The sequence below is a fragment of the Crinia signifera genome, unplaced genomic scaffold (assembly GCF_055691185.1).
Source record: "Crinia signifera unplaced genomic scaffold, ASM5569118v1 HAP2_SCAFFOLD_549, whole genome shotgun sequence".
Taxonomy (NCBI): Eukaryota; Metazoa; Chordata; class Amphibia; order Anura; family Myobatrachidae; genus Crinia; species Crinia signifera.
This window is the reverse complement of record NW_028142442.1, coordinates 20,867-47,438: the sequence shown is the minus strand read 5'-3', so window position 1 is coordinate 47,438 and position 26,572 is coordinate 20,867. Positions and strand designations below refer to the sequence as shown.

Genomic DNA, 26,572 nt, shown 5'->3' with positions numbered 1-26,572 from the left:
ATGCCACGGGACTACTGCCCGAGCAATGTTTAAGAAGTGATGTGAAGAAGATGTCACCGCATCTAGCGTGACAATTGTATGGTGTTAACACAGGGATCCGGACGGGTGTGTTACATATGGATCTCTGTATACAATAATAACATGGTCAAACTGATCGCTAATGATCATGTTTGTAAATCGGAGATGTCAGGCTCTAACACATGGGGGAGATGTGCTGTGGGATCTCTATGAATGTGAGAATTACAGGGGCGTGTTGTACCATAAATATCGGCTCCACAAGTGATATATATGCTTCATGTTGTCTTTGAGAACAGAACAGCAGTATAGCGTGTATATATATACTATGTATACATCGGGGGAAATGTACCAAAATGGATTCGTAAAAAATAGGTGTATTCGTAGGCAGAAATACGCCTATTTTTTACACATTTGTATTTTTGGGATTTACACACACTTCTTTGTATGTCAAACCGACAGATCGCAATACTATACTTAGACACAACAGCTCGCACCCACGCAACACGGTGGAGAGTCTCCCATACTCAGTTTTTGAGAGTATGCAGGATCACTGATACCGACTCTGAAACCCATCACCAACTGGACATCATGCAGCAGAAGTTCGAGGACAGAGGCTACCCCAGACAGGGCCTACTTAAAGCCAAGGCCAGGGCTCTGGCGTGTGAGCGCATCACTCTTATCACAGGTGCAACACCTAAAGTCATAAAGCCATGTATTCCATGGGTTAATGACTTTAGCTCTGCCAGCCGAGAAACCACCAGCAGAGTAAAAAACTGGTGGGAAATTGTGCGTTCGGATCCCGAGCTACCGGTGTTCAAAGACACCAAGCTGATGCCGAGCTACAAGCGCGGCCCAAACTTGAAGGACCTATTGGTCAAGACCGAGATTACAAATTTTGACACCCCTTCTAGACAAATCAGACCCACCAGAATGGGCTGTTACCGGTGCCTAGGCTGCACAACATGCAGCTTCGTGACAGCTTGCACCGAAGTTGCACATCTCTATACGGGTAAATTTTTTTTAAATCAGATGGCCCCTCACGTGCACGACTAAATTTGTTATCTACATCATTTATTGTCCATGTGGAATACATAACATCGGCAAGACCGATTGTGCCATACGGGCAGCCCTTCATTCTGGCTCAGGGGAGCAACCAGTGACCAGGCATTTCGCCAAGGCCAAACATAACATGGCAATGATCAAATATAAGATCATAGACCACGTGCCGGTACACATACGGGGTGGCAACCGTTCCAAACAGCTTCTGCAGCTTGAGTCCAAGTGGATTTACAAAATGGACACACTACACCCTAAAGGCCTTAATGACACACTTGGCCTACATAATTTTTTGTAACCATTTTGGTCCACTAACACACAATCATGTCTTCCTTCTTCCTTTTCTCTCCCCCTTGTTAAAGGTACTTGTCATCCCACTGTGTGACACCAGTCCCCCAGCCTTATCGGTGTCCAGGTGACACACCAGGATAACATATAATATACAAGATGCTGGCATTCTGTTGTTGCAATTTCTGGCTTCTGGTGCTATGCGCATACAGTGATGCTGGCTGCATCACCCCACACAGGGCTGTTTTTGCTTATTATAGATACCCAGCAGGGACTCAGTATTTCTCCCTGCATTTAAACCACTCACGCCATAGGGTTTGCACCTCACCCAGCATATGCACTTTGACTTTTGCCCAGTACGGCTCCAATTCGGGGCCGCACGCAGTTATCTTTTTATACGTATACCCTTTTTAAATGTTCGTTTTTTTATTATATATGTCTTCTCATTTTTAGCCACTAGATGTCACTATGTAGTCATAATATGGTCATGTCCACTTGTTTTTTTGCATTTTTTATTCACTTGCATCCTCTGAAGTTTTGTGTATGTATGGATGCCTTTGTTGCTTTATGACTTCTGTAGCACGATACTTGTATTCATGCTAATGTGAGCTGCAATCTCTTTCCCAGCCCACCCACGTCACCGCGGGATGACGACCGTGATGACGCGCGGTCAGCTGGACGCCGCCGAACGTGGTGACGTCACTGCTGTGCGCAGTACTCCGGAAACCGGCCTGTGGATGCTCGTGGGGGACGGCTACAGGGAGGGGGTAAGTTAGCGCCTATTTGTTAACATGTCTTATAAATACCCATGCACTTGCACTTTATTCTGTACTTCACCCTGTCTGCATTTTGTCCTGACGACGGGGGTCCGGCCCCCGAAACGTTGACGCCTGTAAGACCACTTATGGAATAAACACGGCCTTTTGATTTCACCAGCATTTGTGAGTCCTCGAGTGCCCATTCATTTCGTCATAGTATTCTGTGGGCAGTTCATTGTGGCTGCCCTCTGAAAGCTGGCACCGGGGCAAGCTACACATCTCAGCTCACTTCAGTCCAGAGTGACGGCCCTTCCGGATATATATATATATATATATATATATATATATATATATATATATATAGAACAAAGAGTGGGGTACCCTTTCAATGTGCTAGATAAAGTAGATTGGGCAGCACTCTGTCAGTCCCCCCTGTTAGCAGGGGAAGTGGGGAATAGAAGAAAAAAGATAGAAGACGCGCCACTATTTTATGGAGATCCACCACCAGAAGGATCAAGAAAATATATCGATTGGTCACTGTACAACAGTATTTAATACAATTAATTTAAAAACAAAGTAAAAACATTTTTGCTTGTATGCAGTCAGTTGGTCGAATCGATATAATCAGGAAAAAACTCCCAAGGCGTTTCGTCAAAAAAAAATGACTTCCTCAGGGGTAACTTTCTAGGTGGTGGAGAAAGGCCATATTACTAATTTAGTATATACACAATTAAGTAGTTACTTTTTCAATACTGAGAATGTACATACCCTTAGGTAAATGGATAGTGAATGTAAGTTTTCACTCCGGATAGCGGTCTTACTGACAAACTGTACAAAAGTGTGCAAATGGATCCCTTGGAGATCTTAATGCTGGTATCCAGCTGCAACTATAGCATAATAATAGAGTATACAAAGAAAATAAAATACTGTACTCTATTATTATGCTATAGTTGCAGCTGGATAAACCGCCAATGCATCTACCTGGCTACCCCGCTAGTGGGGAGCCAGGGTATACCTATCCCTGCCATGCTTGTGGCTGAAGGAAGTCCGCGAGGCACGCTGCATGCAGCGGCGACCGGATTCTCTGTTACTGTGGTCCCCTTGCAGGCAGGTAGGGCAGGGTGCTACCTGCCTGTCTGACCGCGCTGTACTCTCACAGAACTGAGCCGCGCTGTACTCTCAAAGTACTGAGACGCGCTTTTAGAGCAATCCCACCTGGTTCCCTGCTAACAGGGACCCGGGGGCATACTTGCCCCTGTAGCTGCTGTACGCGCCGAGGCTTGCGGTCCGCGAGGCGCGCTGCATGCAGCGGCGCCGGGGACCCCGGAACGGTGGTTCTGTCAGCCAGGTTCCGGAGGCAAGCTGCAAGCAGCTGCAACCGGTCCCTCAACAGCGCCCTCGTCGCAGGCAGATAGGGACAGGGACTATCTGCCTGTGTAGATCTTAAAAATCCGGAAAAATAAAGAAAAAATTAGAAAAGCCCAAGAGTGAGCTAACAATGCGCCCAGCTCCCGCAGGGCACATGCTAAGACTGCCTAGGAGAGGAAGTAGAAGGGGAGGAGTTAGTCACTGTTAATTTATTCTAAAGTGCCCAAGCTCCCTGTGGTCGCCCTTCTATTCCCCACTGTAACTCTCCAGTGTCACCTAGTGGAGGAAAGAGAAATAATGATGCAGCTGATAAACCTCCCATTCTCGGGTTACATACATGAGGATAAGATTGAATTAAGCACAAAGATGATAACAAGAGCCGGATGCCCCCCGACAGTCACTATACCGACATTGGAATCCCGACTGCTAAATGCCCGATGAGCCACCGAACCTGCACGGGGCTTCTTTGCGCTCGCTCCCTTGTCAGAGTACCGGTAGTCAGTAAATGTTAGGTAAAACCACAATTAGAAGCCAAATTACAGTATAAGTTGGCTGGGGGCGGGGTCTAATGTTGAGTCTGTTCCGCCACACCCCCTGAAAGCGGCCTGCGGTTGCTTCTCCCAGAGAGGATATTGACAAAGAACCAAGCAATCATCTCCCTGCATTATGCTAGCGCAGCTGTAAAACAACAGAAACTGCTCTAAATGCTTCTTAATCTTCTTCTTTTATCTCTGTCCAAGACGATGGATCCCTAGATCATGCACATGACATTCTAGGGCAGTGGTTCCCAACCGTGGTCCTCAAGTACCCCCAACAGTGCACGTTTTCCAGGTCACCCAGCAGGTGCACTCATTATTCAGACACATTTTAAAAGATCCACAGGTGGAGCTAATTATATCACTTGTGATTCTGTGTGGAGACCTGGAAAATGTGCACTGTTGGGGGTACTTGAGGACCAGGGTTGGGAACCACTGTTCTAGGGCAGTCATGTCCAACCTGCGGCCCTCCGGCTGTTGCGAAACTACAAGTCCCATCATGCCTTCCCATAGTTTTGCTATTAGCGAGTGCTAAAACTATGGCAAGGCATGCTGGGATGTGTAGTTTCACAGGAGCTAGAAGGTCGCAGGTTGTACATGCCTGCTCTAGAGCGTAAGCCAGTTTTGGCAGTCACATACAGTAGGTGGGGTCTAATGAACGATACGACCATATTGCTAACACTATCAGTTCTTATACTACTACTCCCAGCATCCACCGCCATACACTACTTTCCTATATACAGTTTCCCAGAGTGTTTGTGCCACAATAAATATAACAAAAGGCATTGTAACCCCTCCGCATCATTTCAGCCGAGTCGGGTGCGGTCCCAAAGGGCCACCCCGGGGGGGGGCGCGGTGCAGTGTCCGCAGGTTGGGGGGGGGGGGTCACAGGCAGCCTGCACTGCTGTCTGCTATACCCTGCAGACAGCAGTAGCAGAGGAGGTGAATGGATGCCTGTGAGCGGCATCCATTCACCTCCCGGACAAGGGGTGGACGGGGGCTAGGGGCAGCCCAGCAGATTACCTTAGTGCTGGGCTTGCCCCCAGCGCAGCATTCCGGGTCCTGGCGGCGGCGATCGGAGATGACATAATCTCCAAGCGGCAGGGGGGATGCGACAGTGGTGTAAAAGGGTGCAAACGCAGGGTCACACCCGGCTTGAAGCAGGGATCAAAAACCCAGATGCGACCTGGCGTTTTTGGTATAAAAGGGGTACTATTAACAAGTCTATGAATCTGATGTAGATCACTTTTCTTTGTGGTTACAACATACTTCCCTCCAATTGAAAACTACAGTCAGGAAAATTACAGTAGGATGCGCCAAGCGCCTTTGTAAGGGGCGTGTCACACAGTGCCCAAAGGGCATGTCTAACTCCACATGGAGCAGTACGGATGGTGTAATGGTTAGCATTACTGCCTCACAGCACTGAGGTAATGGGTTCGATTCCCACCATGGCTCTAACTGTGTGGAGTTTGTATATTCTCCCCATACTTGCGTGGGTTTCCTCCTGGTACTCCAGTTTCCTCCCACAATCCAAAAATATACTGGTAGGTTAATTGGCTTCCAACAAAATTAACCCTGGAATGTGTGTGTGTGTGGTAGGGATTAGATTGTAAGCTCCACTGGGGCAGGGACTGATGTGAATGTTCAAGTATTCTCTGTAAAGCGCTGTGAAATATGTGTGTGCTATATAAGAAACTGTTAATAAATAAATAAACCTATGGGCGTGTCTATGCCTAAATGCTTCTTGTGAGATATTTCTATAGAACATTAAGTCTATAGAATTTTTGAAAGGTTTTTTTTTTTTTAAAGAATGATTTTTATTTCAAAGCATCATATAGATAGAACCATACATTGCCTGAATAAAAGTATGCAGACTTCCAGCAACAGTACAGAAAACTAAATGTAGAGGGTGATTCAGACCTGATTGATTGGCTGCAAGTAACTTTTTCGGTACATCTTTCTAGTATGGCGTAGGACAGTGGTTCCCAAACTTTTTTTAAATCCCAACACCCAAGAGCAGTGGTTCTCAACCTCGGTCATCAGGACTCCCCAACAGTGTACATTTTCCAGGCCTCCATGCAGGATCACAGGTGAAATACTTTGCTCCACCTGTGATCTTTTAAAATGTGTCAGTGAATAATGAGTGCACCTGCCGGGTGACCTGGAAAACGCAGACTGTTGGGGGGTCCTGAGGACCGAGGTTGGGACCCACAGACCTAGAGAGAGTATCAGAATTTTTTTCACAGCAGCACTAGGCTAAAAGTTTCTTTATTGAAAAATGCCAAAAAAATATATATTTAGTTGATTGTTTATATCGTACTTAAAAGTAATTATGTGGTGAGGCAAGTGATTCACTTCTGTTATCACATATTTTACGATTGGCAGCCACCAGCACTGATTTTGCCTATTATTTTGACCATAATTATAATTACATGACCAGATTAATGTTTTATTCTCAAGACACTGTTATAAATACTCGCAGAGGTTTTCTCAATGCCACAAATCCTTTTCCAGGATGAGCTGAATTAAAACAGTAATAAAACCCACAATAAATATGACTGTTTGTTTTAGAGCAGTATTGGAGTTTAGGGGATTTACTAGTATCAGGGTAGAACAGAAAGCAGTTTATTAACCCCTGGGGTCAGTGTGATACTGACAGGTGTCACAACTGAAGATGTACTGTAACAAGAGACTGTTTAGAATTGGTAACGGTGAGCTGCGGTTATACAGTAGTGAAGAGTTTTCTCCTTCATCCACTAGGTGGCACTGGAGTTACAGTGGGGAATAGAGGGCGACCACTAGGAGCATGGGCACTTTAAGAAATTTACAAGTATGGCTGACTCCTCCCCTCTACTTCCCCATCCCAGGCAGTCTTAGAATGTGCCCGGGGAGCTGGGTGCAACAGTTTTGTCCTCTTAGGGCAAATAGAAATTTGTATTTCATTTATGTTTGTTTTTACACCTTTTAACATTGAGGACAGACAGGCAGCTTCTGCCGACTGCCTGTCTGCGTCGCGGGAGCTGCCGGGGGGACCCCAGCGCCACTGCTCGCGGTCTGCGCGGGGGTCCCCGGCTCCTGGGACCGCCGTCCCAGAGTGACTGGACGCCGCTGCATGCGGCCGCGCCTCAGTCCGCACAGCCTCACCGCCGCCGGCCAGCAGGCAGGGTATGTATATCCTGGCTCCCCGCTAGCAGGGGAGTCCGGGCAATGGGCGGTGTAAACAGCGCGTCTTTTTCCTGAAAAGCGCGCCATAGAAGCTGCCGGGGGGACCCCATTGCCACTGCTTGCGGTTTGCGCCAGGGTCTCCGGCTCCTGAGACCTCTGTCCCAGAGTGATGCAGCTTGCGTCACGATCCCTACTCGGAGCTAACCGGGTGGGGAGCGTACAGCGGGGTTTGCTCCCAGTGACCAGGTGCTTCCCCAGCTTAAACGCAGCTTGGGCGGCCATTTTAATATGCTTGGCCCCCATGCATGCTGCTGGAGGCTCCTGACTGCTGCTGCTAGGGAGTCCTGTGCTCCAGCATGTCCTAGTCTCCCAGTAACTGCATCTATGGCTGCAGCTGCTCCCCCAAGTTCTGGGATATCAGACAGTGGGGTTTAGAGCATAGTAGGACAGTATTGGGCTGTATGTAAATTAGGTCATAGCACCCCTGTGTTATATACCATGGTGTTGTTTATGGCCTGTGGCAGCTCATCTCCTTATACTGTCTCTCCTGTCCAGTGATTCTATCTCTGGTTACCTATACCTACTCTCTCTCTCTCTCTCTCTCTCTCTCTGTGTGTGTGTAGTGTATACGTATATACTGTATATTGGCAGGTGAAATCTCCAGAGCTCTGCAGAGAGTAACCTGCATGAAAGGTACAACTCAGTTTACACTGTTATCTGAGAACACTGTGATAGACAGCATCTAACCCTGGGTTATCATCCCATAGGGATAGCCCTGTCTGGCCTCCTCAGATCACTGAGGTGATGTCCCCTTTGTCCTCAGAGGCCACAAGGGGAGATTTTTATGTAGCCTCTGCTTGCAAGCCTTACAAGTGTCTCTTTGCCTTGTACCCCTCATTTCTTACAGAAAGAGATGGTGTCCCTAGCATTATTACAGAGTCAGAGTGGACATGCAGATTTGGGGGAAGAGTTTGCAGACAGCAGGGTCATACAGAGGACAAGGGCAGCTTCAGCTCTTGCAGTTTTGTTACATTGTAAGATACAGTGCACAGACTCTTGCAGTGCTGTCAGTACACATGCTATGCTGCCATTACAGGTGACACAGAGGTCACTGCCTTAAGCTGGCCATACATCAGAAAGATATTGTACCCAATCATACAATCTCAATTGATTGTAAGATGGATTGTATGCAGATTGTGTGCACATCTTGTGTACAAAATCATACAATCAATCATAAGATGGATTGTATGACTGATTGTATGATGGATTGTATGCACATCTTGTGTACAAAATCATGCAGCAGATGGATTGTATGACTGATCATATGATCGATTGTGTGTAGATCAGGGTTCCCGACCCTCCCGGAATTCCCGGGAGTCTCCCGAAAATCGGGTCCTCCTCCCGGCCCCCCGGAAGGGTGGGCAATCCTCCCGGAATCTGGGGGACCCCCCTGAGCCCCCCGAATCGCGGCATTTAAATGCCGCAATCCGCGGGTCTCAGAGGAGGGGGCGGGGCTAAAATGGCACAATCGCGTCATTTTAGCCCCGCCCCCTCCATAGAGATTAGTCATTTTGACTGTTATCCGTAATGGGGGCGGGGCTTAATGACGTCGCAGTCAAGCCCCGCCCCCCGATCGGGTAAGGAAAGTCTCCTCTCCGGGCTTCTCCCGGAGAGGAGCATTTATAAGTCGGCAACCCTGGTGTAGATTGTGTGTCCAAAAACCACCAAGGACTGCTGGGGATTTCAAGGGAAATTGTACACAATCATGAGTGCAATCGATCTTAAGATCGATCTTTCTGATGTATGGCCAGCTTTACTCTGAGGCCAGGCTACAGTGTACAGATACAGTGTACACATACTGAGGGCAGCAGCAGCAGCCACATCTCTTGCTGGGCTGTCAGTACACATGCTCGGCTGCCATTACAGGTGACACAGAGGCCACTGCCTTCCTCTGAGGCCAGGCTACAGTGTACAGATACAGTGTACACATACCAAGGGCAGCAGCAGCCACAGCTCTTGCTGTGCTGTTAGTGTCCACAGCTCTTGCTCTGCTGTTAGTGTTGTACCACATGTTATGCTGAGATTACAAGTGACACATAGGTCACTGCCTTACTCTGAGGACAGGCTACAGTGTACACATACAGAGGAAAGCCTACAGCTCTTGCTGTGCTGTTACTGTGTTGTGTCACATGCTATGCTGAGGTTACATGTGACACAGGTCTCTGCCTCACTCGGAGGCCAAGTTGGGTACACCAAAGTACAAGGCTTGTATCTGTACTGGGTACACATACAGAGCTGGTACCTGTGTGAGAGTACTGTTTGGTACAAAGCACATAGCCAAACGACTGGGTGTCTGGACTATTTAAAAAAATTACAGACATTTTAAGAATCAGGATGGTTTAAGCAAAATCATTCTTTTTGTGTGAGCATCACCCAGGCTACCATTGTTTATTACCTTCTCCCTGCAATTGGCAGGGCACAAGAATAAAAACAACCAATTTGTACACTCCGATGTTGGTACTTTAACCAGGAATAATGTTCTGTTTAAGGAGAGCTCGTAGCTTTCTGGGTGGATACAGCTGTCAAAAAAAAAAATAAAAAAAAAATTGGTTGGTGAAATTCTCTGCTAAATTACATTAGCAAGCCTTATATAATGATTCCAATTGCCAATGAAAATGGCCGTGTCTGTTTCAGCGACATGCTGGAATGTGTAGTTTCACAGGAGCTAGAAGGCCGCAGGTTGTACATGCCTGCTCTAGAGCGTAAGCCAGTTTTGGCAGTCACATACAGTAGGTGGGGTCTAATGAACGATACGACCATATTGCTAACACTATCAGTTCTTATACTACTACTCCCAGCATCCGCCGCCATACACTACTTTCCTATATACAGTTTCCCAGAGTGTTTGTGCCACAATAAATATAACAAAAGGCATTGTAACCCCTCCGCATCATTTCAGCCGAGTCGGGTGCGGTCCGAAAGGGCCACCCCGGGGGGGCGCGGTGCATTGTCCGCAGGTTGGACGGGGAAGGGGGGCACAGGCAGCCTGCACTGCTGTCTGCTATACGCTGCAGACAGCAGTAGCAGAGGAGGTGAATGGATGCCTGTGAGCGGCATCCATTCACCTCCCGGACAAGGGGTGGACGGGGGCTGGGGGCAGCCCAGCAGATTACCTTAGTGCTGGGCTTGCCCCCAGCGCAGCATTCCGGGTCCTGGCGGCGGCGATCGGAGATGACATAATCTCCAAGCGGCAGGGGGGATGCGACAGTGGTGTAAAAGGGTGCAAACGCAGGGTCACACCTGGCTTGAAGCAGGGATCAAAAACCCGGATGCGACCTGGCGTTTTTGGTATAAAAGGGGTACTATTAACTAGTCTATGAATCTGATGTAGATCACTTTTCTTTGTGGTTACAACATACTTCCCTCCAATTGAAAACTACAGTCAGGAAAATTACAGTAGGATGCGCCAAGCGCCTTTGTAAGGGGCGTGTCACACAGTGCCCAAAGGGCGTGTCTAACTCCACATGGAGCAGTACGGATGGTGTAATGGTTAGCATTACTGCCTCACAGCACTGAGGTAATGGGTTCGATTCCCACCATGGCTCTAACTGTGTGGAGTTTGTATATTCTCCCCATACTTGCGTGGGTTTCCTCCTGGTACTCCAGTTTCCTCCCACAATCCAAAAATATACTGGTAGGTTAATTGGCTTCCAACAAAATTAACCCTGGAATGTGTGTGTGTGTGGTAGGGATTAGATTGTAAGCTCCACTGGGGCAGGGACTGATGTGAATGTTCAAGTATTCTCTGTAAAGCGCTGTGAAATATGTGTGCGCTATATAAGAAACTGTTAATAAATAAATAAACCTATGGGCGTGTCTATGCCTAAATGCTTCTTGTGAGATATTTCTATAGAACATTAAGTCTATAGAATTTTTGAAAGGTTTTTTTTTTTAAAGAATGATTTTTATTTCAAAGCATCATATAGATAGAACCATACATTGCCTGAATAAAAGTATGCAGACTTCCAGCAACAGTACAGAAAACTAAATGTAGAGGGTGATTCAGACCTGCTTGATTGGCTGCAAGTAACTTTTTCGGTACATCTTTCTAGTATGGCGTAGGACAGTGGTTCCCAAACTTTTTTTAAATCCCAACACCCAAGAGCAGTGGTTCTCAACCTCGGTCATCAGGACTCCCCAACAGTGTACATTTTCCAGGCCTCCATGCAGGATCACAGGTGAAATACTTTGCTCCACCTGTGATCTTTTAAAATGTGTCAGTGAATAATGAGTGCACCTGCCGGGTGACCTGGAAAACGCAGACTGTTGGGGGGTCCTGAGGACCGAGGTTGGGACCCACAGACCTAGAGAGAGTATCAGAATTTTTTTCACAGCAGCACTAGGCTAAAAGTTTCTTTATTGAAAAATGCCAAAAAAATATATATTTAGTTGATTGTTTATATCGTACTTAAAAGTAATTATGTGGTGAGGCAAGTGATTCACTTCTGTTATCACATATTTTACGATGGGCAGCCACCAGCACTGATTTTGCCTATTATTTTGACCATATTTATAATTACATGACCAGATTAATGTTTTATTCTCAAGACACTGTTATAAATACTCGCAGAGGTTTTCTCAATGCCACAAATCCTTTTCCAGGATGAGCTGAATTAAAACAGTAATAAAACCCACAATAAATATGACTGTTTGTTTTAGAGCAGTATTGGAGTTTAGGGGATTTACTAGTATCAGGGTAGAACAGAAAGCAGTTTATTAACCCCTGGGGTCAGTGTGATACTGACAGGTGTCACAACTAAAGATGTACTGTAACAAGAGACTGTTTAGAATTGGTAACGGTGAGCTGCGGTTATACAGTAGTGAAGAGTTTTCATAAAAGTGTAGAAAGAGGTGTTTATATAAAGAAGGGGCAACATGCATGGGTAGAAATATTTGTGAACTGAACGTAGCAGCTGCCGGGTGAGTTGGCGGGGTACCACAGGCGATTCCCCACCCTAGCAGATGGGGGCCTTAAGAGCTGCAGAGTTATTCAAGTTGGGTCAAAATCTTCTTGTTGCGAACCACGGTGAAGGCAGATACATCTGACCATATCACCCTCCTTCTGTCATCCGTAGGACACAGAAATTAGTGTTCCTGCCCTTTTTGTGTCTGGGACTTTGCGCCCTTCCGCTGCCCCCCTGGTGCGCTGACACCCCGTTGCAAACTTTCTCATCCGCCCCCCCTGCATGCACTGAAACGCTGATGAGCTCTCTGCTGAAAGCTGTGTGTCTGTTGTTACAGATGTAGCCCGCCACCGTCCCCCATGCTGTTACCACTGCTGAAGTCCTGAGAAGTGAGCGGCATGGCAGCTCTTTAAAGTGACAAATCCCCCCCCCCCCCCCCCCCCGCCACAACGCTAAGCTGCTCTCTGCTAGCAGTGGCTGTCAGCTCTTCCTGCCGGCTAAGCCTCTCTCTCTCTCTCTCTCTCGCCTCACCCTCTCTCTCTCTCTCTCGCCTCAGAAGGCACCTTTTGAACCATTAAGGTCGGCGGACCTTAAGTTTCTCACATGGAAGCTGGTATTCTTGTTGGCAGTGGCATCAGCGAAGAGGGTGTCAGAGTTACAGTAGGAGCATTGTCATGCAAGTCTCCTTTCTTGATATTTCATGAGGATAGGGCAGTTCTTCGGACGGTACCTCAGTTTTTACCAAAAGTAGTCTCTGCTTTCCATCTAAACCAGGAGATAGTTCTACCTGTGTTCAACCCCCAGAGGGTTCTAGAAAAAGGGACAAATTGAGGAATTTGGATGTTGTGCGTGCATTACGCATTTATGTGGACAGAGTTAAGAGTGTCAGAAAGACTGACACCTTGTTAGTGTTGTATGACATACACAAGATTGGTTGGCCGGCATCTAAGCAGACCATTGCTAGGTGGTTGCGCTCTGTGATAGCTTTTGCATACACTAAAGTTGGAAGGCCTGTTCCGGCAAGGATAAATGCGCATACCACCAGGTCAGTTGCCACCTCTTGGGCGGTTCGACATGGGGCAACAGCTGAGCAGGTTTGCAGGGCTGCCACTTGGTCATCTGTTCATACCTTTGCCAAATTCTATAGGTTCCATGAGTTCGCGTCGGAGGACGCATCATTCGGGCGAGCAGTGATGAGAGCTGCAGACCTGAGCGTACCCACACAAAGGACCGGCTCTGGAACGTCCCAGTGTTGAGCTGTGTCACCAGGACCATTGAAAGAGAAAAAGGGATTTTTGTAAGAACTTACCGTTCGAATCCCTTTCTCTGATATGGTCCTGGTGACACAGCGATCCCTCCCTTACGCTCAGTAAGTATGCCAGTGTTCATGATGTTCATGTTTAATTGGTTAAAGTAACAGTTATTGTTAAAAAATGTGCATATAATATGTGCAGGCGTTTGTACTGAGTTAATGTATTCCAGTGGCTTTGAAAGATTGAACTGAAGAGTCCGGGATGCAGTAGGGGAGGAGCCTACCCTCTAAAAGATTTAGGATAGGTGCCTGGCTCCTTCGGACCCTCCTACATCCCAGTGTTGAGCTGTGTCACCAGGACCATATCAGAGAAAGGGATTCGAACGGTAAGTTCTTACAAAAATCCCTTTTTTGTGTATTTCAAAAATGTAAAGAAATAAAAAAAGTTTGGACATTTTCCGAGCAACAATCTGGTTGGAACAAATATTTTAACGACATTTTGGGTGTCACGAACGGTGAAACGGTGTCAAGGCATGCATTATATGTAATAGTAGAGTGCAAGACTAATAAAAAGACTAATAAAGAGATTACATCTCCATATGTGCCAAAGTGGTTTGTGCAAAAGGCTAGTGAACAGCTAACGAACCCAATACACCAATCATGTCCAAACTATGGCCCGCCAGCTGTTGTGAAACTGCAAGTCCCATCATGCCTTGCCACAGTTCTGCTATTAGGGAATACTAAAACTATGGCAAGGCATGCTGGGATGTGTAGTTTCAAAACAGCTAAAGGGCGCTCAGTGACAAACGAGCTTTAAAATCAAAGTCAATTGTTTGGTGACCCGACTCCCAGGCTGCACGTCACCTGGATTTCTCCTCGCACCCTTCGCGCACAGTAGGGCAATAAGCTGCATCTAGTTTATTTAGGGCGCAAAAATGCAGCCAACAAGACCAGGGCAAGGGCTGCGAACAATTCATTAGCTCCCACTACATTAGGCAAGAGCTACGGGTGCACAAAACAATTGAATCACCATTATATGTTGTTTAGCACCTTACATAAATTATATATATATTTTTTATTATTATTCTTTTAATATGCAGTACAGTAAGACCAGCAACCCTTACCACCAGCATAGCTCTGCCCCAACACTCATGAAGCACCGCCTACATGTTTTGATTGGCCCACAATCCAATCAGTCAAAGAAAATGGATCACCATCAATAGGTAAAAACATTGATGGTCATCCATTGCACAATAGTGTGTATGCACTATTGTCATCAATTGCAAAGACGTCCATCCCTAAAGCTGTGCACACACAGTGCAAGTGAGCCTCTGTGCTAAGTTTGCAGTTAAGCACAGATGGCTCAGCATTGTGTGCTGAACAATCTGTCACGGCCAGTGTTCTCTGGTGTGAGAACACTGGCGATGACTAGATTTATAACTGGATGCAGTGTAAATCTAGTCAGGCAACAGCGACGCGCGGGACCGCGCAATCGTCATCACCAGAGGGTATACACATGGAGTGATCCTTTTTTCATTTCTAAGCGATCTAGTCAGATCACTTAGAAATAAGCCTCATATTCCCCTGGGCGGGATGTATTAATGTAAATCGCCAGCCGCCACGATGCTACCGCATATGTACTAACATATGCGGCTAGCATCGGGTTGCGGTGACGGAGACCCCCGCGATACCTGTAATGTGGTGTGCGGGGGTCTCCGTCACATCCTGGCTGTGACACCTGCTGAGGGAGGAGTAGATCGATGGAGGATGGGTCGCAAGGACGGCGGGCGGCGATAGAAGCCCATAGGCATCTATAGGGTATCGCCACCCAGAGGTGGAGATACCCTGCCAGGCGGAGATGGGGCGGACGGATAATGGTACATAGGAAAATGCGGTAAAACCCCCGTTTTATCACATTTTCCCTTTAGTACATCCCGCCCCCTGTGTGTATGCCCCATTAGGATGGTAGATAATACAGTATACACTTTAGACTACAGTATAACTAATGTGACAATAATCCCTGTATAACCATCCAGCAAGCAATCCCGGCGGGTGACATGTACTTGGTGTCACCTGAACGCAGCAGTGATCCCAGCCTATATACAGTATGCCCAGTTATCCCACATCTGCACTAATGGCTATGTGCAGTTTGCTAGCCTGTACGGTTTGGCTCACCTGTATCTCACCACATTGGCATGCCGGGCACATATTTACCATTACACTCACATGTGTTTATTATCATAGAACATAGCAAAGCGCGCATAGCTACTGCAGCAGAGAGAGAACATATGGTATACACACAGAGGCTTCCCATAGATTATAATCTGGTCTATATACACCTGTGTCACACTTTGAGAAAGCAGATAGATAATATACAGTGTATAATAATGCAGACAGCACTGGGGCTGAGATATTACAACCTGAGCCATAGAGTAGCGCTGCTGAGGATACACTGGTATGCCCATACACATAGATATCCCCAGGAGCACCATGCAGCAGCCCTGTGGGAGTCACATACATGACAAAGAAGTAAGGTCAGCTATCAACAATAAAACCAGAGCCTTTAAATTCTATAAAAATAACTTGAATGAGGAGGCATTCGCAAAATACAAAGAATCAAACAAAACTTGTAAAGGGGTAATCAAAGCAGCGAAAATATTATATGAAGAGTGCATAGCCACTGAAAGCAAAAACAACCCAAAGAAATGTTTTAAATACATAAATAGTAAACGTTTAATTAAGGAAAACATAGGCCCACTAACTGATACTAGTGGAAAAAGTGTTACTGAGGACAAGGGAAAAGCAAAACTGTTAAATGAGTTCTTCTCATCAGTATTTACTAAGGGAGAGCAGACTGTGGAACGAACATTTACCACAAACGGGACAAATAAGCCAGATCTCATTGTGGATTTCACGCCGAAAGAAATAATACTGAGGCTAAGCAAACTCAAAACAAATAAGTCACCAGGGCCAGATGGGATTCATCCGAGGGTATTAATGGAATTAAGGGATGAACTAGCTACCCCCCTACATTATATCTTTAGCAAGTCACTATCGTCAGGTATAGTACCAAAAGATTGGAGAATAGCAGAGGTAGTGCCAATATTCAAAAAAGGAAAAAAGGAAGATCCAGCTAATTACAGACCCGTTAGTTTAACATCAATTGTGGGTAAACTATTTGAAGGATTTTTAAGGGATGGTATCCAGGAATATTTAGATCATCACCTTCTACTCAGTACTAACCAACATGGGTTCGTGAAAAATCGTTCATGCCAAACTAATCTACTAGGGTTCTATGAAGAGGTTAGCAAAAACCTCGATAATGGAAATGCTGTAGATGTGATTTTCCTAGATTTTGCTAAAGCATTTGATACTGTCCCACACAAGAGATTGATTAATAAAATGGAGAACCTAGGATTGGGTGAAAATATCTGCAGATGGGTAGGGAATTGGCTATGTAATAGAGAACAAAGAGTGGTTGTGAATGGTGCCGTATCAGATATGATACCGGTACTAAGTGGAGTGCCCCAGGGTTCGGTTTTGGGGCCCATTTTGTTTAACATTTTTATTAACGATATTGGGATAGGGTTACTCAGCAATGTATCCATCTTTGCGGACGATACAAAACTTAGCAAAGTCATCAAATCACCAGAAGATGTCACCATGCTTCAAAATGATCTTGCAATTCTAGATGAGTGGGCAAAAAAATGGAAGATGAGGTTCAATGTAGATAAATGTAAGGTTATGCACCTTGGGAGACACAACCAGTGTGCAAGTTACAACCTTAGCGGAGAGGAACTGGGTAATTCCATACTTGAAAAGGATCTAGGAGTCCAAATAGACAGCAATCTAGGATGTAGTGCCCATTGTAACGTAGCTACAAAAAAGGCCAACAAAATTCTGGCATGTATTAAGAGGGGAATGGAAACTAGGGACTCAAGGGTAATTATGCCACTATATAAAGCATTGGTGAGACCTCACCTAGAGTACGGAGTACAGTTCTGGGCCCCACACTATAAAAAGGACATCATAGAATTAGAAAAAGTCCAAAGGCGAGCAACAAAGCTTATTAGGGGAATGGAGAATTTAAGCTACGGGGAGAGATTAAGCAATTTGGGACTATTTACATTAGAAAAGAGACGTTTAAGGGGGGACATGCTCAACATGTACAAGTATATCAAGGGCCAATATAAGGAACTGTCACACACCCTATTTTCTACTAGAAAGGAATCTAGGACGCGAGGGCATGAGTATAGATTAGAAGAAAAAAGATTTCATTCAGCTAGTAGAAAGAATTTCTTTACGGTCAGAACAGTCAAACTCTGGAACTCTCTTCCCAGAGAGGTGGTAACGGCTGGCTCATTAAATGCGTTCAAGGCAAAGTTGGACAAACATTTACTGGAGAAAAACATCCATGGGTACAAATAAGAAATATAATTTGTCTGTAAAATACCAGAACCAACCAAATCAGCAATGGATATCTATACCAGGTTGAACTAGATGGACGCAAGTCTTTTTTCAGCCTTACCTACTATGTAACTATGTAACTATGACCAACATACAGACTGAGCTCCAGTCCTTTCCCACAGGTTGCTCAATGCTCAGGGGGTGTTCTGCACATGTGCACTTACCAGCCGCTTCTTCTACGCAGGGGCATGGCGTCCCAGTCAGTGACTGCCTCCATCAGAACAGCCGGCAGAGTGCTCATGTAGGGGGAGCAGCAGTGATGACGATGCATTATGTGCCAGGTGTAGTTCCAGCAGCTGCCAATAGGTGGCGATGGTGCGGCACAGCGTGAATGACGTCACTGCATTGTAGCTACGAGATACACGAACAGTCCGTGTATGAGTGGCTGGTACAGTGGCGTGTACCGTTAGTTCAGCGTCTGGGACAGCCACTCAGGCTGAGCCACCACGGGTTCGAATCCTCCTCCAGTGTCTGCTGTTTCAGGGGCGTGGGGTGTAGCGCCTTCGGATCCGGCAGCAGCCTGAGTTTTTGACTCATCCACTGATACCACAATATTTTCTGCTCAAACTACATAATATTAATAATTAGCCACCATATATAACCAGGAGGAATAACTTTAAGTGGGGGCAGGACGGAGTCTGTGTACAGACCAATTGTTCTAAATATACAGTTTATTCATTGGCACAAAACGGCAAAATAGGTTAAAATTAAAAAAGTGCATTAAGAAAAAAGTGAATAGAAATTGGAGCTGTGTGTCCGTGTCGCTGTACACTTATACAGTGCCCGTGTCAGCAGATTTCCACATACACAATTTTCTTTAATAACTCATGTCGACCTATTCCTGTGTTGACCTTTTTCATGCAGCCTTTTGGATTGTGTCGACCGTTTTCAGCATCAATTTAAACTAGGTCGATGTTTTTCATATGTAGACCTTTTCACTGCCGACCAAAAGATCTAATTACTGTCGACTTAATGACCCTCACCCCTGGTCACAGCGTCTATAAACTGTTATGTAGGACAGGAGACAAGTTCCGAAAACTAAAATATCATAAATTCCCAAACGTTGGGCAAAAGAAGCAGCCTCTGTGTTTTCCTTCACATGTAGTCATACAGGTAGAGTCGGACAACAGGAATAATAGGCGCTACATGATAATGTATTTATAGCATTCCTCCCAACTGTCCTGATTACAGTGGTATGGTCCCGCTATTTGGAGCCTGCCCTGATGTCCCTTGAGGGGAGGTGATCATGGCTGCTCTGCTTTGTGGAGCAGCCGGTGATTGCTGGATAGGTGCCGTGCGCAGCAAGGAGAGACGGGGCTGGGTACGCTGGCAAAGAGGATGGAAAACCCGGGGCCTCGATGCCCGGTCCCGCCCCCGTTGCACATAGCCCCGCCCCTTTCCAGGGCCAGCTGCATGCAGGTCCCACTGATCTATTGGTAAAAGTTGGAAGGAATGTTCGATGTTCTGTGTATACAATACATTCCTTTTTCTTTTTTAATAGTAGGATCGGCAGCAATTAGCTGTATGCTCTGGCCTTCGTCTGCGGATCTTCGCCTCCAGTGAAGTGTATGGCCTTTGTCAAACATACATAAAAAAAAATAAAAAAATGATACCCGATCTATTGTCTGCGGGCAGACGTGATTCTAGTCTGGCTCTAAACACAGATATTTCTCCATTCCCTGGAGAGAAATTGGCCTCACACCCCTTGCTGAAACAGGTAAGGATCATATGGTCGACCTAAAGATTGTCGACAGTCATTAGGTCAACATACTGCAAGGTCGACATGGGTCAAGGTCAACAGGTCATTTGGTCCAAAAAAGCATTAGGTCAAAATGGTCTAGCTCAACATGGGGTTTTGTACTTTTTTTTTACCCGAATGCCGACACAGTCAACATGGACACAGGATTGAGGGGGCGTGGCTTGACTGAGTGCAGGGACAGACGTGTCTGGCGTGGGCTCCGTCTTTATCCTGCTAGAAATCCTCTATTAGGGGTGGTGGGTTCCCCACTTCCTTCCACTCACCTTAGGAGCCTGCGGTGCCTCTCCTGTGACCTCCGCGGCTCTCCTGCGCGTCCTGTAAGACCTCCTGCAGCAGTCTGGGCCTCTCATCAGCGTGCAGCCGGGCGCCATTTTGACTTCTCCCCGTGTGATGACTCCCTGATTGCCGGCGGTGTCCGCGGCCGACCACGCAGTGGCTTTTCACGCTGTGTGCCCTCTGGGGTGAACAGGTCATCCTGCGCGACGTGGCTGGTATCCAGAATTGTGGGGACGCCGATGTATTATTGTGGAGCTGTGGAGGGAGAGATCTGTGCCTGTCCTGGCGTACACTGCTTCTTGCAAGGTGACACTACACTGTTCCTGTTAACTGAGGGCTCCCTGCTCCGCAGTGGCGACTGGTGATACTCCTTGGCGGCTGACTCTGCACTCCAGCCACGTGCAGTCTACCTGCCTTTGTATAATATATACCTGCCATTGCAGCCTGCCTGATTATCTCCTGCGTCCCCTGTGACTGGTTGTGCCGCTGCTGCTAACATCCTGTGTAGGATTAGAGGTGTGCTAGCCACCTCTATCCCTTATCTAGACTCCTTCAGCGCAGCTCACCTGCTCCTCTTCAATTTGAAACCTAGTGGGGACAGTCATCTCCTTAACAATGGGCACATCAGTCCAACAAATCCTGACGGCCATCTATGCCTCTGCTGACAGGCTTATTAATAAATTGACTGCACTGCAGGGAGATGCTTCTCCCACATTATCTGCGTACGAGGAGCTTGTTGCCAGAGATGACAAGATTCTGAATCAGTGCCCTACACCTGTGACTCCTACTCCTGCAGCAACTGCGATTGTTCTTCTGTCGGCTGTAAACTCTTGGAAAGACCTGCCTATTTCTGGAAATGCTTGGTACCCTGAGTGTATGCAGCTGGAGGACACTGTAGTGTACTTTGGAAATTATCCAGCTCTCCTACATACATCTGTAAGATCGTGGAGACCACACTCTTTCCCTCCTGGCGGTCCCTCTGTCTATCCTCCTGAACCTAGACTTGCCTCTAGAATCATTGTACCTGCATATATGAATCACGTTGACACCTGGCCGGACTAATTGATTCCGCTATATACATCGCCTTATCTCGACCCGTATTTAAACTTTGTTTTATCTACATTCATATCCTCTGTACTGCTTATCATATTGTTTTTGTTTTGTTTTTTTCTTTTTGTCCGATGGGTTTGGGGGACCTGCCCTTAGGTCTTAAAGTGATTTAATCCTGTCTCACACTGCCCCTGTTAGGCATCCGTTCTGTCTATCCTTTATGTGTTCGGGGGGGGGGGGGGGGAGGGGGGAGGGGGGGGGGAGGAGGGGGAGGGGGAGGGGGTGAATTAGGATGTTAGGCTAGATTAGCTAATATAAGCTAAAGGCCACTAATTTATCCCTCTTAGAGGAAGTAGTATAGACAGTTGGGGGGATAGGTTGTTCGGGATCCAGGTATACCTAGGTTGGGGTTAGGTCATACAGGGTGGGGGGTTTTTTGGGGAGGTTTACTTTGGGTTTTTGGGGGGGATTTGTTTTGGGTAGCATAGGTAGATTACACAGATAGTGGGTTACTTAATTATCGTTTTCATTTCCATTTTGGACCAGACTACTGACACTGCAACGAAAATCTTCCCTACTTTCATTACTTCTCTTAGCTGGGGAACATATTCTCCTTTCACATTTCTATATCCGTACTGTTATACTTTTGCCATATTGTAGGGTGGTATGTCACTATGTATGTATATGTGCCCTATTCCTGATAGTACCTAGAACCCAGATGGCGCCTTTGGGCAATAGGACTTGATAATCCTGAAATGCAGAGATTGCACTTAATGTATGTACACTTACTACCCCTACTACATTGATGCTCACACGTACCACTCTAATTTTAACACTACTCTGGCTGCTCTTTGCTGTATTAGTATCCTGTGTCGTTATCCTATCATTTGTGGTTTACAATGTCTGGGCCCACAATACCCTATATCTGTAGTGGGAATTATTTTGTATGTTTCAAAATCTTAATAAAAATACAGAATTTAAAAAAAACATGGACACAGGATTAAGTGCACCGCATCCCCTCGCATGTCTGGCTGTGCTTGGCACTCTATGTTATTCTCCCACCACACCCTAGTGCAGGCGTTCCCAACCACGGTCCTCAAGGCACACCAACAGTACAGGTTTTAATGATATCCAGGCTTGAGCACAGGTGACTTAATTAGTACCTGTGATTTGGATTAATCCATCTGTGCTGAAGCCTGGATATCACTTAAACCTGCACTGTTGGTGTGCCTTGAGGACCGTGGTTGGGAACGCCTGCCCTAGTGGATGGTAGGGCATGAAATTCCGCCTGTCGGCACATGTCGGCTCAAAAAAAAACCCAAAAATCCAGTGAAAAACCCAGTCGACCTAGACCATGTTGACCTAATGACCTGTCGACCTAGACCCATGTCGACTTTGCAGTATGTCGACCTGATGACTGTCGACCATCTGATATCGCTGATACAGGTTAATAGATAGAGGCTATCAATCCGAACGGCCTGTAATTGGTATAGCTATCTCACCCCTGCATTACTATATTAAGTATCAATTGGTAATGGGGGAGGCGCACCCAGGAATATGTATTAGACTTGGAAGCAAAGAAAGATAAAGTATTCCTACAAGGGGCAATCTAGGTTAGCATATATTAATGTTCTGATTAATGTTATAGGTACATTAATAAAGTGACCCAAGAAACAGAGAATTGGCTAAAACATGATATTTATTGAATCATTTATTAAGGACAGCGAAATATTAAAAACATAAGTGAAAAGTGATAAATGTGAAATAAAGTGCATTAGAAAAAAAATTAAAATAAGTCTGTTACGTGTGTGTTATCGGTCATAGCATGTGTGTCTGTAATACTGTTATTAATCTCCACGCAAATATCAATTATTGCTCTAATTAGGCAGTCTTGTAAATTCATCAACAAAGGGACATGTGCACGTTTCAAGATGACGGGTGCAGCAAAATTGTTAGGAATAAAGGTGCGTACACACGGGGCAATATGATCGCTGGCAATATATTGCTAGCAATCATATCAGCAATCATATTGCCCAGTGTCCCGTTTTGTGAAAACGGGAGCGCGCACCCGGCGATTTATCGCTGGTGCACACTCCAATCACTGGCAATATGGTCGCTCAGCAACCATATTCCCAGCTATTTCAGCCCCTATCGCCCCCGTGTGTACACAGCATAATCGCCCCCGGATGACGTCAGCGAACCGGGACCAGGGCGGTCTTTTCGTATGGGCTTAATGGGCACTTGCTCTGGGGCCCCAGGTGTATAAGGGCCATACTCTGATAGCTGAGGATCCCCTTTTTCCAGGGATACCAGAATTTTTAAAATCGGCCCTGGGGAAATGGAGATATCCAACTTCAAAGCAGCAGTCCACATCTGACCTGTTAATTGCACTTCCCAGTCAGAATTCTCAGGTTCTCTCTGACTTAAGGTGCCCATACACGTCTCGATGCGGGCGTGCATTTTGAGCTTAAATAGCACGCATCGCATTCATCCTTGTACATGCGTTGTGCATACAATGCGATGAAAAGCAAGTACAAAAAGTATGTGCAGCACATACTTTTCTCTTTCAATGGTCCTGGTGACACAGCTTCACATTGGGATGTAGGAGGGTCCGCAGGAGCCAGGCACCTATCCTAAAGCTTTTGGAGGGTAGGCTCCTCCCCTACTGCATCCCAGACTCCTCAGTTCGTGTTAGGTGCCCACTGGAGTGGGTGCTATTCTAAAGGGCTGCCGGAGCAGCCGAAGGAGTAGAGTTAGTTAGGGTTTTTATTATTTTATTAACTTTTACACTAGCTAGGTAGGCACAGTGTGAGGATTCTCATTAGTGATGTTACATTGTGTTCTTAACTTACTTTCGGGCAGGCATCTCTACGGGCAGCTTCGCACCACTGAGGGGGCTTCTACAGGTCTCCAGCTAGGGGTCCTTTGCATGTCCTCCAGTCCTGGTTCCTCGAGAGCGGGTGTCCTCCGCAGTGCCTGCGCACCTTGGTCTCCACTTGCTGCGTCCTCTATCTTCTTCGGAGCAACTTCAGGAGAATCCTCCGGCTGGGTGTGCTCCCAGGTAATTTACCCCCTCAGCACCTTCTTCCTTGAGGTTCTAGTCTTCACCCTCTCGGCTCCTCCACAGGCAGGCACTATGTAGGACACCTCGGCAGCACACATCATTCTGTTCTCTCCGGGTTTGGGGCTCCTCCTGTGGTTGGCAGCTAGTGGGGGCAGCGCGGTTCCCTTCCCTCTGGCAGGTGGCAGCAGTAGGGGACTTGGAGGAGCCTGGCTCTCCTGGCGCCATTCCTGGTCTCACAGCTGCGCAGCCTCCGCTCCTTACAGGTCAGCAGCTCACAGCACTGCACAGGCCCTTGTCCTCTCCAGGGATCACCCTTCCCGGTGCCGGCTCTCTCTGTTGTGGGTTATGCATCGCTGCAGGACCGCCTCTGATCCCCCTCCCTGTAGCCGTCCCCCACGAGCATCCACGGGCCGGTTTCCGGAGTCCTGCGCACAGCAGTGACGTCACCACGTTCGGCGGCGTCCAGCTGACCGCGCGTCATCACGGTCGTCATCCCGCGGTGACGTGGGTGGGCTGGGAAAGAGATTGCAGCTCACATTAGCATGAATACAAGTATCGTGCTACAGAAGTCATAAAGCAACAAAGGCATCCATACATACACAAAACTTCAGAGGATGCAAGTGAATAAAAAATGCAAAAAAACAAGTGGACATGACCATATTATGACTACATAGTGACATCTAGTGGCTAAAAATGAGAAGACATATATAATAAAAAACGAACATTTAAAAAGGGTATACGTATAAAAAGATAACTGCGTGCGGCCCCGAATTGGAGCCGTACTGGGCAAAAGTCAAAGTGCATATGCTGGGTGAGGTGCAAACCCTATGGCGTGAGTGGTTTAAATGCAGGGAGAAATACTGAGTCCCTGCTGGGTATCTATAATAAGCAAAAACAGCCCTGTGTGGGGTGATGCAGCCAGCATCACTGTATGCGCATAGCACCAGAAGCCAGAAATTGCAACAACAGAATGCCAGCATCTTGTATATTATATGTTATCCTGGTGTGTCACCTGGACACCGATAAGGCTGGGGGACTGGTGTCACACAGTGGGATGACAAGTACCTTTAACAAGGGGGAGAGAAAAGGAAGACATGATTGTGTGTTAGTGGACCAAAATGGTTACAAAAAATTATGTAGGCCAAGTGTGTCATTAAGGCCTTTAGGGTGTAGTGTGTCCATTTTGTAAATCCACTTGGACTCAAGCTGCAGAAGCTGTTTGGAACGGTTGCCACCCCGTATGTGTGCCGGCACGTGGTCTATGATCTTATATTTGATCATTGCCATGTTATGTTTGGCCTTGGCGAAATTCCTGGTCACTGGTTGCTCCCCTGAGCCAGAATGAAGGGCTGCCCGTATGGCACAATCGGTCTTGCCGATGTAATGTATTCCACATGGACAATAAATGATGTAGATAACAAATTTAGTCGTGCACGTGAGGGGCCATCTGATTTAAATTTTTTTTACCCGTATAGAGATGTGCAACTTCGGTGCAAGCTGTCATGAAGCTGCATGTTGTGCAGCCTAGGCACCGGTAACAGCCCATTCTGGTGGGTCTGATTTGTCTAGAAGGGGTGTCAAAATTTGTAATCTCGGTCTTGACCAATAGGTCCTTCAAGTTTGGGCCGCGCTTGTAGCTCGGCATCAGCTTGGTGTCTTTGAACACCGGTAGCTCGGGATCCGAACGCACAATTTCCCACCAGTTTTTTACTCTGCTGGTGGTTTCTCGGCTGGCAGAGCTAAAGTCATTAACCCATGGAATACATGGCTTTATGACTTTAGGTGTTGCACCTGTGATAAGAGTGGTGCGCTCACACGCCAGAGCCCTGGCCTTGGCTTTAAGTAGGCCCTGTCTGGGGTAGCCTCTGTCCTCGAACTTCTGCTGCATGATGTCCAGTTGGTGATGGGTTTCAGAGTCGGTATCAGTGATCCTGCATACTCTCAAAAACTGAGTATGGGAGACTCTCCACCATGTTGCGTGGGTGCGAGCTGTTGTGTCTAAGTATAGTATTGCGATCTGTCGGTTTGACATACAAAGAAGTGTGTGTAAATCCCAAAAATACAAATGTGTAAAAAATAGGCGTATTTCTGCCTACGAATACACCTATTTTTTACGAATCCATTTTGGTACATTTCCCCCGATGTATACATAGTATATATATACACGCTATACTGCTGTTCTGTTCTCAAAGACAACATGAAGCATATATATCACTTGTGGAGCCGATATTTATGGTACAACACGCCCCTGTAATTCTCACATTCATAGAGATCCCACAGCACATCTCCCCCATGTGTTAGAGCCTGACATCTCCGATTTACAAACATGATCATTAGCGATCAGTTTGACCATGTTATTATTGTATACAGAGATCCATATGTAACACACCCGTCCGGATCCCTGTGTTAACACCATACAATTGTCACGCTAGATGCGGTGACATCTTCTTCACATCACTTCTTAAACATTGCTCGGGCAGTAGTCCCGTGGCATCTGAAATTTACACTTCAAACTTGCACCATTTTTTAACATTGTTTTACTGTTTTAATG

At 46.5% G+C, this 26,572-nt stretch overlaps 1 long non-coding RNA gene across 1 annotated transcript in view; it reads left to right on the top strand.

Annotated features, from left to right (window-relative positions):
- Positions 1–1,948: 1,948 nt before the first annotated feature.
- The window catches only part of LOC146055748 (uncharacterized), a 45,343-nt gene continuing 20,719 nt past the window's right edge, over positions 1,949–26,572 (top strand). Inside the window, exon 1 of the long non-coding RNA XR_014468903.1 lies at positions 1,949–2,129. This is a non-coding gene — a long non-coding RNA (uncharacterized LOC146055748). The remainder of the gene's footprint in view (positions 2,130–26,572) is intronic.